This window comes from Canis lupus, chromosome 28 (genome assembly GCF_011100685.1).
Source record: "Canis lupus familiaris isolate Mischka breed German Shepherd chromosome 28, alternate assembly UU_Cfam_GSD_1.0, whole genome shotgun sequence".
Lineage (NCBI taxonomy): Eukaryota > Metazoa > Chordata > Mammalia > Carnivora > Canidae > Canis > Canis lupus.
The window spans coordinates 2,150,584-2,163,330 of record NC_049249.1 but is presented as its reverse complement, the minus strand read 5'-3'; the positions used below and the strand labels follow the sequence as shown (position 1 = coordinate 2,163,330).

The window sequence follows — 12,747 nt, the reverse complement described above, 5'->3', positions numbered from 1 at the left end:
AGTCTAAAAATAAAACAATTGGTCCCCTGGCCACCTCCCCAACCAAAACTGCTACCAAAAGCAGGGTGCTGTCATAACAAAAACCTAAATAAGTTGTATTTATTTAGTCATCACTTTGTCGGCAATGAGGAACTTCATATTAGAGAATGAAAAGATGATGATCCATGTTATGCAAAGGAAAATATTTAGAAACTCTGCTGATGGCTCTAACTCAGAAGACAAACCACACAACTGATAAACTTTAAGCCCTATGGGGGGAAAAGCAGAAAACTTTAAAACTATAGTGTGTGTTGGTTACTACTGGTTATTTCTAGCAGGGTATTACAAGAAAAAATGAGCTCAGAGAAAATCAGATTGCAGTGTTATATAGATGGCTTCCACTGAAACAAGATAGAGGAGTGGAAGCAAAAAAGCAGAAAAATAAAGTAGATTTGAGAACTATGTCCCAAAAATTAACTTGGTTATTGGCACTGTGATTGATTGGAAGCAAATGGATAATAAGTCTGCTAAGTTTCTAAGGGAAATATACTGGCAGAAAAACTACAAGGCCAGATTTAGAAGGTCTGACTGTTCAAGACCTAAAAGCCATCTCTGGGAGTCCAACCTTCTACAAAAAGACCAACTTCACCATACCCAAGGAGGCCATGCACAGAACATAAAATGTGGATGTGGGATGTGGCCAAATAAGCGAATGGGGGAGGGGGGAACCTCCTAAAGGATGATCCCTGCGGCAATGAAGCAAAAAAGAACATGAGAGTTTGTCTCAAGGAACAAAAATTAGAGTCTAATTAAGAAACATCCTTTCCTTCCAGGGATGGAAACCTTCCTTTATAATGTCTGCCCATAAACAAAGAACTGTTACAGAAGAGTGACTACTGTCTCTATATGTTTCACCTTCCAGTGGAATTGTTTACTAATCATGTTGTATTCTTACTATAATACTTTTTTTGGCGGGGGGGGGGATAGGGAGAAATATGTCTTCTTCACTCACCTGAACAAGAAAGGCTGATATGGACCTGACAGGCATCACTTAAAGATCCTGTACTTTGAACTGAAGGCAATGACTGGCTGGATAGGGGATTAGTGTGCTCTATGTGTGGGGAAAAAAAATTAAACAGTTTGGGGACCAGAATGACTAACTGAAACAGAGCCAACCCTATTCATCTACTTACATAGTTTCTTGTTCCCAGGCAAACCAGAGACTACATTTCCAGTCTCTTGCAATTATGTGAGAGGCCTGTTGACAGATTCCCAGCCAATATAATATAAGGACAGTAATATTTGTCCACTTCTAGGCCCTTACAAACATTCACTGAGATCCTCCATCCAGCAGTCTCTTCAACCTTCGTCTTGGAGGCAGATGGCATAGTTAAAGGAGTTACATTCACCTTGTGTTAGATTACGCATGACAATATTTTGTTGTTGCTGTTTTTGCTGTTACCATGGTACAGCACAGCACCAGGCTCTCAAAATTTTTGGTGCATATGAATCATCTTGTTCTGATGTAGCAGATCTGGGATGCAGCCTGAGATTCTACTTTTCTAACAAGCTCCAAGATAATACTAATGTGGCTGGTTTATGGAATACACTTTGAGGAGCAAGAGCTTAAATTACCAAGACTAATACGCAAGGAGAGAATAGACGATTCTCTGGGGAAACTAGCCAGGATAAAGGTCTCCCACATAGTGACTGAGCAGTGAGCCTAGAGAATTCAGGCTCACATTAAAGCAGGATGATGGAAGGCTCTAGGAGGAAAGACCTCCAGAAAATTATAGAGATTGATAGAAAAGATACTATAGATGATATAAGAGAGCATCTAGTAAAAAAAATTTTAAGAATATGTGTATGAAAAGTTACGTCACTTAAAAAAAATGAGGTAACTGGGCAGCCCCGTGGCCCAGCGGTTTAGCGCCGCCTTCAGCCTGGGGTGTGATCCTGGAGACCCAGGATCGAGTTGGGCTCCCTGCATGGAGCCTGCTTCTCCCTCTGCCTGTGTCTCTGCCATTCTCTCTCTCTGTCATGAATAAATAAATAAAATCTTTAAAAAAAAAAACACAAGGTAACTTTAAAAAGATACATTAGACCATCAAAAGATGAATGGATAAAGAAGATGTGGTTTATGTATACAATGGAATATTACTCAGCCATTAGAAATGACAAATACCCACCATTTGCTTCGACATGGATAGAACTGGAGGGTATTATGCTGAGTGAAATAAATCAATCAGAGAAGGACAAACATTATATGGTCTCATTCATTTGGGGAATATAAATAATAGTGAAAGGGAATATAAAGGAAGGGAGAAGAAATGGGTAGGAAATATCAGAAAGGGAGACAGAACATGGAAGACTCCTAACTCTGGGAAACGAACTAGGGGTGGTGGAAGGGGAGGAGGGCAGGCGGTGGGGGTGACTGAGTGGCAGGCACTGAGGGGGGGCACTTGATGGGATGAGCACTAGGTGTTATTCTGTATGTTGGCAAATTGAACACCAATAAAAAATAAATTTATTATTTAAAAAAAACATTAGAAAAAAGTAGTCACACACTACTACTTGGCTCTGTAGAACAATTAAGTTCAAGTGGTCACTGACTACTATTTCAGTTAGAATAGAGCTATAATCACAGCTGGAATGAAGTAAAGGTAAGTGAGGAATTTAAGATGCCCAAATCCACATAACACGAAAGGAATGCAAAATCTAAAACTGGTAAATCAATAATATGTATAAGCATTAAGTTTAGAACTATGGAGGTAAACTACCATAGAAATAAGAAAACAGAAGTTGCCTCTGTGTTCATTATAAACCCTTTGTGTTCATTATTTTTAAACACTATCCAAATATTTTGATGAAAACTTAAACATTAATTTTAAAATACAAAAAAATATAGAGATTGGTAACATAATATGGGCAAGGGAATGGAAAAAAACGGTATCTACACATTAGGGGAAGTATAGATTGAAATAAACATTTGGGCAACAATTGCCACTATACAATTTAAATCTCATCTGACCAGACAATTCCACTTTTAGGACTCTATACGGTACTAATACTTCACGAATGTTCAGAAACATACATATGAAAACAGGCACTTCAACACTGTTATAAATGAGAAAAATCAAGGGTGCCTGGGTAGCTTAGTCGGTTAAGCATCCAATTCTTGATCTCAGCTCAGATCTTGATCTCAGGGTCATGAGTTCAAGCCCCATATTGGATGCAGAGATTACCAAAAATAATAAATAAACTTCAAAAAAAGTTCACATAACCACTGCTAATAACAGAAAAAAATTAACAATCCAATCATTCACCAAGAGTACAAAGATCAAATTATGGAATATTCATATAATGTAATGCAACACAACAGTGATGTATCCATGAACTACAGCCACCTACAGAAATACGGGTCAGTCTCAAGTCTCATATTATGTGGGATACAAAAGCAAGTGATGAAAGTATCCACACACTGTGATTCTAGTTATTAAGTTCAACACTGTGAAGACTGAAAGAACATAGCTTAAAGAGGCAAATATGATAAAACTATGAAAAATAACAAGGAAATAACAAACATAAATTTAGGGCATTAGTATGTCTGTGGGGAGGTAAAAAGATGGGGTGAGATGGGGACCAGGGGCACTAAAGATAATGTAAGATTTTGTTCCCAATTCGTGGTGATTACAGACTAATAGCATTTAAGTTCTAAACATATTTCATAATTATTATAATGCTTATTCAATATCTAAAATATGAAAACATCTAGAAATAAAACTTCCAGGTAACAATTTTTTTTCCTTTTGTCAAGACATGTTCATGAGAAAAATAATTCAAATAATATATGAAAGTCCAATCATTTTTTTTAAAAAAATCACCTAAAATCCCACCATCTAGACACAATCAGTAACAATTTACTGACTATCCTTCTGGACATTTGTTATTCATGTATGTATACATACATTTAAAATTTTTACATAAAATTACAACACATATGCGCTTATTGTATAAATGCTATTTACACACTTGCTTTTTAAAATTAGCTGTACTGAGTCCACAATTTACATAAAATACACTCATTTTAAGTGTAATATTGGAAAAGTTTTGACAAAAATATATGCAGTATAACCACTAACCACTTAAAATTCAGACAGAACATTTCTATCACTGCAAAAAATTTCCTCTTGCTCCTCTGCAGTCAATTCCTCCCACTCCCACCTAGGTAATTACTAATCTGCTTTATTATAGATTAGTTTTGTTGGCTCTAAGATAAATCAAATGGAATTATACAGTATGTACTCTCCTGTGTCTTCTTTTGCTCAGCAAAATGTTTTTCAATTTCATGCCATGATATTATCAGTAGTTCCCTTTACTGTGGAATACTGTTCCTTGTGTAATTATTGATAAACATTTGGACTATTCCAGTTTTGATCTCTGAACATTGGGGTCTAAGTCATTTGTGATGTCACATTTTATTTTATAACCAGGAGAAGAACTGCTGGTCATCCCATAAATGTAGAAGTTAACAGGAAACTGCCACACTGTTTTCCAAAGTGCCTGTATCATTATACACTCTTACTAGTAATTCATGTATGTTCTGGTCACTCTATACCTTCACCAACCCTTGGTATCATCAATCTCTTCAATTGTAACCATTCTCATAAGCAAAGAGTTGTTTATAATTTTGATTTGCATTTCCCTAATGACTGAACATATTGAGAACTTTAAATATGCCTATTGTGAATTTAAGTATCTTCTTTTGTGACATCTCTGCTCAAATCTTTTTTTTTAAAGATTGTATTTATTTATCCATGAGAGAGACAGAGAGAGAGAGAGAGAGAGAGAGGCAGAGACACAGGCAGAGGGAGAAGCAGGCTCCATGCCGGGAGCCCGACGTGGGACTTGATCCTGGGTCTCCAGGATCACGCCCTGGGCTGAAGGCGGTGCTAAACCGCTGAGCCACCTGGGCTGCCCTCTGCCCAAATCTTTTACCAATTTTATAATTTGGATTGTCTGCCTTATTAATGATTTATAGAGGTTCCTCATATATACTGGATAAAAGTCCTATGCCAGATGTATGAATGGCAAATATTTGCTCCCATTCTCTAGCATATCTTTTATTTTCCTTAGCAGTGTCTTTTAAAGATTTTTTTTTAATTTACTTATGATAGACATAGAGAAAGAGAGAGAGAGAGGGGCAGAGACACAGGAGGAGGGAGAAGCAGACTCCATGCCGGGAGCCCGACGCGGGACTCAATCCTGGGACTCCAGGATCGCGCCCTGAGCCAAAGGCAGGCGCCAAACCGCTGAGCCACCCAGGGATCCCCCTTAGCAGTGTCTTTTAAAATGCAGAAGTTTTTAAATTTTATTAGGTCTGATTTAACGTTTAAAAATTTTTATAGGGGCACTTGGGTGGCTCAGTGGTTGAGCATCTGCCTTTGGCTCAGGTCGTGATCCTGGGATCGAGTCCCACATCAAGCTCCTTCTCCCTCTGCCTATGTCTCTGCCTCTCTCTGTGTGTCTCTAATGAATAAACAAAATCTTTAAAAATAATAAAATAAAAATTTTTATAATTACTGCTTTTTGTATCATTCATAAGACTCAATGTTTTCTCCCTCAGACTGGGAATAAAACATGAGAGTCTGCTTACCACTTCTATCATAATGTTGGATTTGAGGTCCTAGCAAATGTAATAAGCCAAAGAAAAGAAATGAAAAAGGAAAGAAAGAAGGCAGGCAAGAAGGGACAAAGAAATGGCATACGGATTGGAAAGGAAGAAGTAAAACTGTCTTTATTCAGTGACTGCATATATAGAAAATTCTTAAAAAGTAACCAAAAGACTACTAGAAATAGTATGTAAATTTATAAAGGCTGCCAAATACAAAGGTAATATACCAACAAAACCAACTGTACTTCTGTATATTAGCAATGAATAAGTGGAAAATTATTTTTAATCCCATTTACATTACAATCCCATAACATCAAAAAATATAAAACATTAAGATACAAACTTGACAAAATATGTATATGACATGTACACTACAAAATTAAAAATAGTTCTTTGAAACAAATCTTTGAAAATAAAGAACAAAGGTAAAGGATTTATACTAACTGATTTCAAACCACACATAAAGCTACAGTAAGAAAGGCAGTACAGTACTGATAAAAGGACAGAACTTAATAGAATAGTGAGTCCAGAAACAGATCCATATATATATCACCAGTTGATTTCCAACATAAAATGGCAAGATAATGCAATGGGCAAAAAGCACACATAAAAAACAAGAAATTTAATAGGAAAAGGATAATCTTTTCAACAAATGATAACTAAGCAACCATGTATTCATAAAGGAACCTAGATTCCTACCTCCTACAACATATGCTATTAACCCCTAAAAATAGGTCATAGACCTAAATATAAGAGCTAAAACCATAAAACATTTAGAAGGAAACTTCTAAAAAAAATAGAAGGAAACTTCTATGGCCTGATTTTCTTGATATAACAATATTTCCAATAACTTCGTATGTTAATAAATATACATCTTTTACATTTTTTAAAAGATAAGAAAAATAAAGGACAAAGAGAATCTTTAAAACATTTTAAACATGTCTTCATTTTTAAAATCAAATATCCTCCCTTCCACCAATGACTTTTTCAAGCGTACAATTCACAGAATTGTGCAACCACCACACAATCAATTTTAGGACATTCACCATCCTAAAAAAAAAAAAAAAAAAAAAAAAAAACACAAAAACAAACAAACAAAAAAAACCATTACTCATTATCAATTCTCCTGTCTACCCACAGCCCAATTCCCAGCACTAGGCAATCACTTGATCTATTTTCTGACTCTATAGATTTGTATATTCTAGACATTCTGTGTAAACATAACCATATAATACGTGGCCTTCTGTGACTTTTATCATTTAGTATCACCTTTTCAAGGTTCATCTATGTTGTAGCATGAATCTGTACTTCATACTTTATGGCTGAGTAATATTCTACTGTATATATATAAACCACATTTTATTTATATCCATTTGCCAACCTGTATACATTTAAGTTGTTTCTACTTTTGGGCTATTATGAATACTGATGCTGTGAACATCTGCATATAAGTTGTTGTGAATATATATTTTAATTTTTCTTTGGGTATAAACCTGGGAATTGCTGTGTCATTTGCTATCCCTATGTTCAGCTATTTGAGGAAGTACCAGACTGTTTCCCAAAGCAGCTGCATCACTTTACATTCTCAATAATAGTGTATGAAGATTCCAATTTCTCCACTATCTGCAACAGTTGTGATTATCTGTCTTTTGATTATAGCCATCCCTGTGGGTATGACATGGTATTTCACTGCAGTACTGATTTACATTTCCCTGGTGGCTAATGAGATCAAGCTTCTTTTCAGGTGTTTACTGGCCACTCATATGTCTTGTCTGAAGAAATGTCTATTCAAATCCTTTGTTTTTAAAATAAGGTTTTTTTGTTGAGGTGTAAGACTTCTTTACATACTCTGGATACTTGACTTTCATTAGTAGATATGATTTGCTCATATCAAACAACAAAGAGAGCATGTAGACAGGATATCAACAGAAACTCTTAAACACTGAGGGGAGGCAACCAAAACAGCACTACAATGTAAGGTAACTTGCAATATTTAGAAAATTATAGATGCCCATAACCTACAAGCACCAACTCCAATCCTAGGTGTTTACCTCAGTGAAATCCTTACACTTGGTAAAAACTAACATGGGTGGACCTTGTGGGGGGAGGGAAAACATGAATGAAATGTAGTAACCTAAGTGGAAAAGTCATAGAAAAAAATCTGCATAGTATGATGCCATTTACAGAAAGTTCAAAAACATACAAAAGTAAACTGTTTGGGGTGGGGGGAGTGTACATACTAAAATAAGTTCATGAAGAAAAGCAAAGAAATGATAGAATTCAGTAAGGTGGTTACTTCTGAAGGGAAGGAAGGGGGTGTCTAGTCAGGAAGGGCACAAAGATTTCAATGGTGTGATAATATTCTGATTTTTGAGTTTATATATGCAAATAATACATTTTTGCATGTGTGATATATTTCATAAACAAATTTTTCAGGGAGCTACACTGATATATAAAGATCTCTGTAATTCCAATATACTTAATGCAAATGAGTATCATAGTGAACCAAAAACCACATATAAACAATATTATCCATTATTTTTAACCCAACAAAGTGTAATGCTTTGTAAAACTGAGAAGAGGGATTCCCTGCCTTTTCCTGCTTCTCCCTTTCTATAAGCCTGTCTTCTCAACCATGATCTGGTTTATTTCTTTTAATTGTTTTTTACTTATTTATGATAGTCACACACAGAGAGAGAGAGGCAGAGACCTAGGCAGAGGGAGAAGCAGGCTCCATGCACCGGGAGCCCGATGTGGGATTCAATCCCAGGTCTCCAGGATCGCGCCCTGGGCCAAAGTCAGGAGCTAAACCGCTGCGCCACCCAGGGATCCCCATGATCTGGTTTAACTACTACCTCCTCTAGGAGGTTCTGCCACTCAAGCTATCAACTTGATGGGCTCTTCTCCTCTCAATTTCCACTGTATTTGGATTACCTCAAGGCCCTTATCACATTATGCCTAGAATGCATGTGATTTAACTCCTCTGTCAAAGATAAGTACCTAAAGGTCTAGAATACTGATTCTATCAGCCTGACTCATAGAAGGCTCTCAGTTTTTGAGTTTCATTTATATTGAATAAATGAATTTGAAAATTCAGGAGTTTCAGAGAGAAGTGAGTAAAGATTTGGCCTGGGTTTTCTTTAAAACTCTCAAAAACTGAGGAATTAAATAATTATACTCCTTGAAAAAGAATTTCAACATTGAAACTCTTCAAGACATAGCAAATACAAGATTAATAGTTGGTTAAAATATAAAATGTAAAATGTTGGGATGCCTGGGTGGCTCAGCAGTTGAGCATCTGCCTTCGGCTCAGGGTGTGATCCAGGGTCTGGGGATCAAGTCTCACATCAGGCTCCCTGTGAGGAGCCTGCTTCTCCCTCTGCCTGTGTCTCTGCCTCTCTCAGTGTCTCTCACGAATAAATAAATAAAATCTTAAATATATATATAATGTTTATAGAGCATACACTGATTATTTTCCATGTCCACAGGCGGCCAAATCAAAGGCATAATAACTTCCAGAGAGATTATTCACCACCAGTACAGTCCACTGCCTTAGAACATGTCTTGAAGTCAGTCATATAACTGGAGGACAGGTAGAGTTGTAGCTTTCATAGAAAAAAAAAATAGTACATGCCATTTCATGTCTCAAACTTGTTACATTTAGAAATTTTAGCAACCTTTTTTTTTTTTTTGCTTTCAGATATTTAAACTGTTTACCAGGGCACTTTGGTGGCACAGATTGTTGAGCATCCAACTCTTAGTCTCAGCTCAGGTTCTGATCTCAGGATCATGAGATGAAGCCCCAAGTCAGGCTCCACGCTCAACTGGAGTCTGCTTAAGTCTCTTTCTCTCCCTCTCCTCTGCTACTCCTTACCCCTGTGCTTGCTCAAGCTCTCTCCCTCTCTAAAATAAATAAATAAAAATTCTTTAAAAATTTTTATTAAAAATATAAATTGTTTACCACCAAGAGTATGAACCTAAACATTATGTGCTTACAGCAGAAAAAGAACTGCTTCACGGGGGGACAAGTGAAACAGAGCTGTTCAAGAGCTAGCCACTATGGCTGATAATAAACAGGGAGTCATAACTGGTTGAACCAATCCATTCCTGTGTATGCATCTGTAATTTCTTCCTGGAGCTAATTTAAAGGAGACAAAAATAGTGAAAGGGAACAAAGAGGAAAGGAGAAAAAATGAGTGAGAAATATCAGAAAGGGAGACAAACATGAGAGACTCCTAACTCTGGGAAAGGAACAAGGGGTGGTGGAAATGGAGGTGGGCGGGGGGCGGGGGGTGACTGAGTGACCGGCACTGAGGGGGGCACTTGATGGGATGAGCACTGGGTGTTATGCTATATGTTGGCAAATTGAACTCCAATAAATAAATAAATAAATAAATAAATAAATAAATAAATAAATAAATAAAATAAAATAAAATAAAATAAAATAAAATAAAATAAAATAAAATAAAGGAGACAAAAATGTTGAAGGTTTGCCAGATTTAGCAAATAAAAATACAGTAAGCCCAGTTAAACTTAAATTTCAGATAAACAATGGATTTTTTTTTAGTAATGCATACCTTATGCAATATTTATACTAAAAACTTTTTCACGGTTAATCTGAAATTCAAATTTCAACTAGGTTATCTGTATTTTATCTTGCAACCATAACTAAAGCCAAAAAAAAAAATGGAGCAGTAATCAATTCAATTTCCTCACTTTGTAGCCGAAACTAAGACCTAAAGAAAGAAGTGACTTACCTAAACCCACATCAAAGATTAAGGAAGTGAGTTTACTTTGAAAACAAAAAAACATATTTCACTAGGTCTCCTTGGGTTCCATTCATAGTCTATTCAACCTCCAATGCTGACTCCTCTCACAGAAGCACCAAAGTGGACAAGCTTTAAAAGGCTACAGTTTTTCTCTTTCAATATCAAACTTCAGATTTCAGTAAATCCTTTCTTCGAGAACAACTAACCAGAAAACTAAGCATTTCTCTTAACTTAAAAAATCATCCTGATAATTTTTGGTCTACAGACTACTACTTCATATTGTTTATACGTTCACTCACTATATGAAACAGGACCTCTTTTTCTCCTAAAACCCAGTTCTCTCAAAATCCAGGGTTTCAAAATTTGTAATTTGTTCAAATCATTCCATGACTGTAAGTAAAGACTTTGGGTCATGTATTCTCTCAACTTTTATATTTTTCCGAAGAAATGTCCTAGTCCATTCAGTTGGGTCTAAATAAAAGTCCTGCACAAAGTCTTCCGCTCCCATTCTGTACTTGAGCCAGCAATGAGCATCAGGTACAACTCTTATAAATATACACTTACTTTCCCTGGGCCTGGAGCGCAAGAAATGAAAAGATGGAAAGATAAAGGTCCATTGGAAATTTGGGGCCTTTTCCAAGTCTATGTGCAGAATATACTAATTGTCTCTCTAATTGCATGACACAGGGTCAAACAAAATTGAAGGAAAAATAATGGAAAACTCCATGTAGGCAAAAGACTCATCTTCCAGACCCTGTCAAATTAACAAACACAGAACCCTTCCTCAGCAGTGCTTCTCAACCTGTGATCCCTGGAGGCCTTCAGAAGTATTGCAGTGGAACAGGAAGACAGTAAAGCAGACAAAGGTTTCGATTTTATCTTTTTTTTTTTTTTAAGATTTTATTTCTTTATTTGAGAGCGAGCGAGAGAGCACAAGCGGGGGAGGGGCAGAGAGAGGGAGCCGCAGCCTCCCCGCTGAGCAGGGAGTCTGATGTGGGAGCTCCATCCTCGGATCCTGGGATCATAACTGAGCCGAAGGCAGACACTTAACCCACTGAGCCACTCGGGCACACACCCCCCGCCCTCCTTTCCGTAACTGAGGCTTCCAGAGAGGTTCTAAGAAAGGTTTAGTTGCGTCAGAAAGGCCTGGGGGAAAAGGCAGCAACATAAACCATGACGACCTAGTAAGTAATACGTTTTCTACTAAAAACTTTACCCAGGTGAACATGAATCCAAATCGTGTCAGATGAAAAATCTAAAGACAAACAGGAACTTAGCAATTAAAAGACAAATATCTACCTAAGCTTCCCCTCTGGCAGCTTCCAAAGTACGCAGGTTATGCAGGTTTCTGTCGAGATCACGCACGTCAGGGGTGGAAGGTCCTCAGGGATCACCTAGTCCAGACACTCAGCACAGGTGTGGAAACCCGGGCTAGCGCGAGGCTGACTTGCTCAAGGTCTCACGGCCCTCAAGGGCCGGACTTCACCCGGGACTCCCGGCGGGCAGCCCGAGGCCTTCAGCTCCCGGCGGATCCTGCGGCCCCCGGCTTGGCCGGGCCCCAGGGGCAGCCTCGAGCAGCCGGGGCGGAAGAGCCCACGGCCCGGGATCGCCGCCGCCTTTCGGCCGGCTCCACGCCGGGGCGGGGACCCAGGGCGCTACGGAGCCCCGGCCTCGGCGGCCGCCCCCGCCCCGCCCCGCCCAGCCCACCTGTCGCGGACTGCACCGCCGGCAGCCACACCCCCTGCCGGGGCCGGGGCTCAGCCGGCCTAGTCCGCTGCGGGCAGCGGCGCGACCTCCGCCGGTCCCGAGGCCGCAGGAGTTACCTCAGGTGGGCGCTGAGCTCCCGGATGGGCCGACCCGGCCCGCCCGAAGCATGCCGGACACCAGGACGCCGCAGGGCCGCAGCTCCGCCGCCACCGGGCCTGTTTACACCCCCGGGCGGGAGGACGCCACCGTCTCCTCACGTGACACGTGCGTCACGTGTCCTCCCGGGGCGGGCGAGGGGCGTTGTGCTGTTGCCGGGCAACGACGGCGCGCCGAGGGGCGGGCCGCGGCGGCGCGATCCTTCCCCCGGGCCCCGGCGGTCGGGGGCGGACGGGGGCGGACGGGGGCGGACGGGGGCGGTCGGGGGCGGTCGGGGGCGGTCGGGGGCGGTCGGGGGCGGTCGGGGGGCCTCCCACGGCTCCGCTTCCATCCCCTTGTGACTCCGGGCCTTGACCGCTGTGTGGTTAGCGCTTTGCCAGGACGAGGGAATTCGGCCAAGTATTCTGATGTTAAACTTGGAGGAAAAAATGGAAATCATTGCTTACCTACGCTAGCAAAGGC

The 12,747-nt window shown here is 39.6% G+C and overlaps 1 protein-coding gene across 4 annotated transcripts in view; it reads right to left on the bottom strand.

Annotated features, from left to right (window-relative positions):
- Nucleotides 1-12,398, bottom strand: part of MARCHF8 (membrane associated ring-CH-type finger 8) — a 159,202-nt gene extending 146,804 nt beyond the window's left edge. Inside the window, exons 1-2 of one of the 4 annotated variants that reach the window (XM_038578091.1) lie at nt 12,246-12,398; nt 11,722-11,816 (exon numbers count right to left, since the gene is read on the bottom strand). The gene's annotated coding sequence lies outside the window, so the exon portion shown is untranslated. Of the gene's footprint in view, nt 1-11,721; nt 12,063-12,245 lie in introns of those variants that run through there. The other 3 variants (XM_038578092.1, XM_038578090.1, XM_038578095.1) reach the window with 3 other exon arrangements.
- Nucleotides 12,399-12,747: the final 349 nt, after the last annotated feature.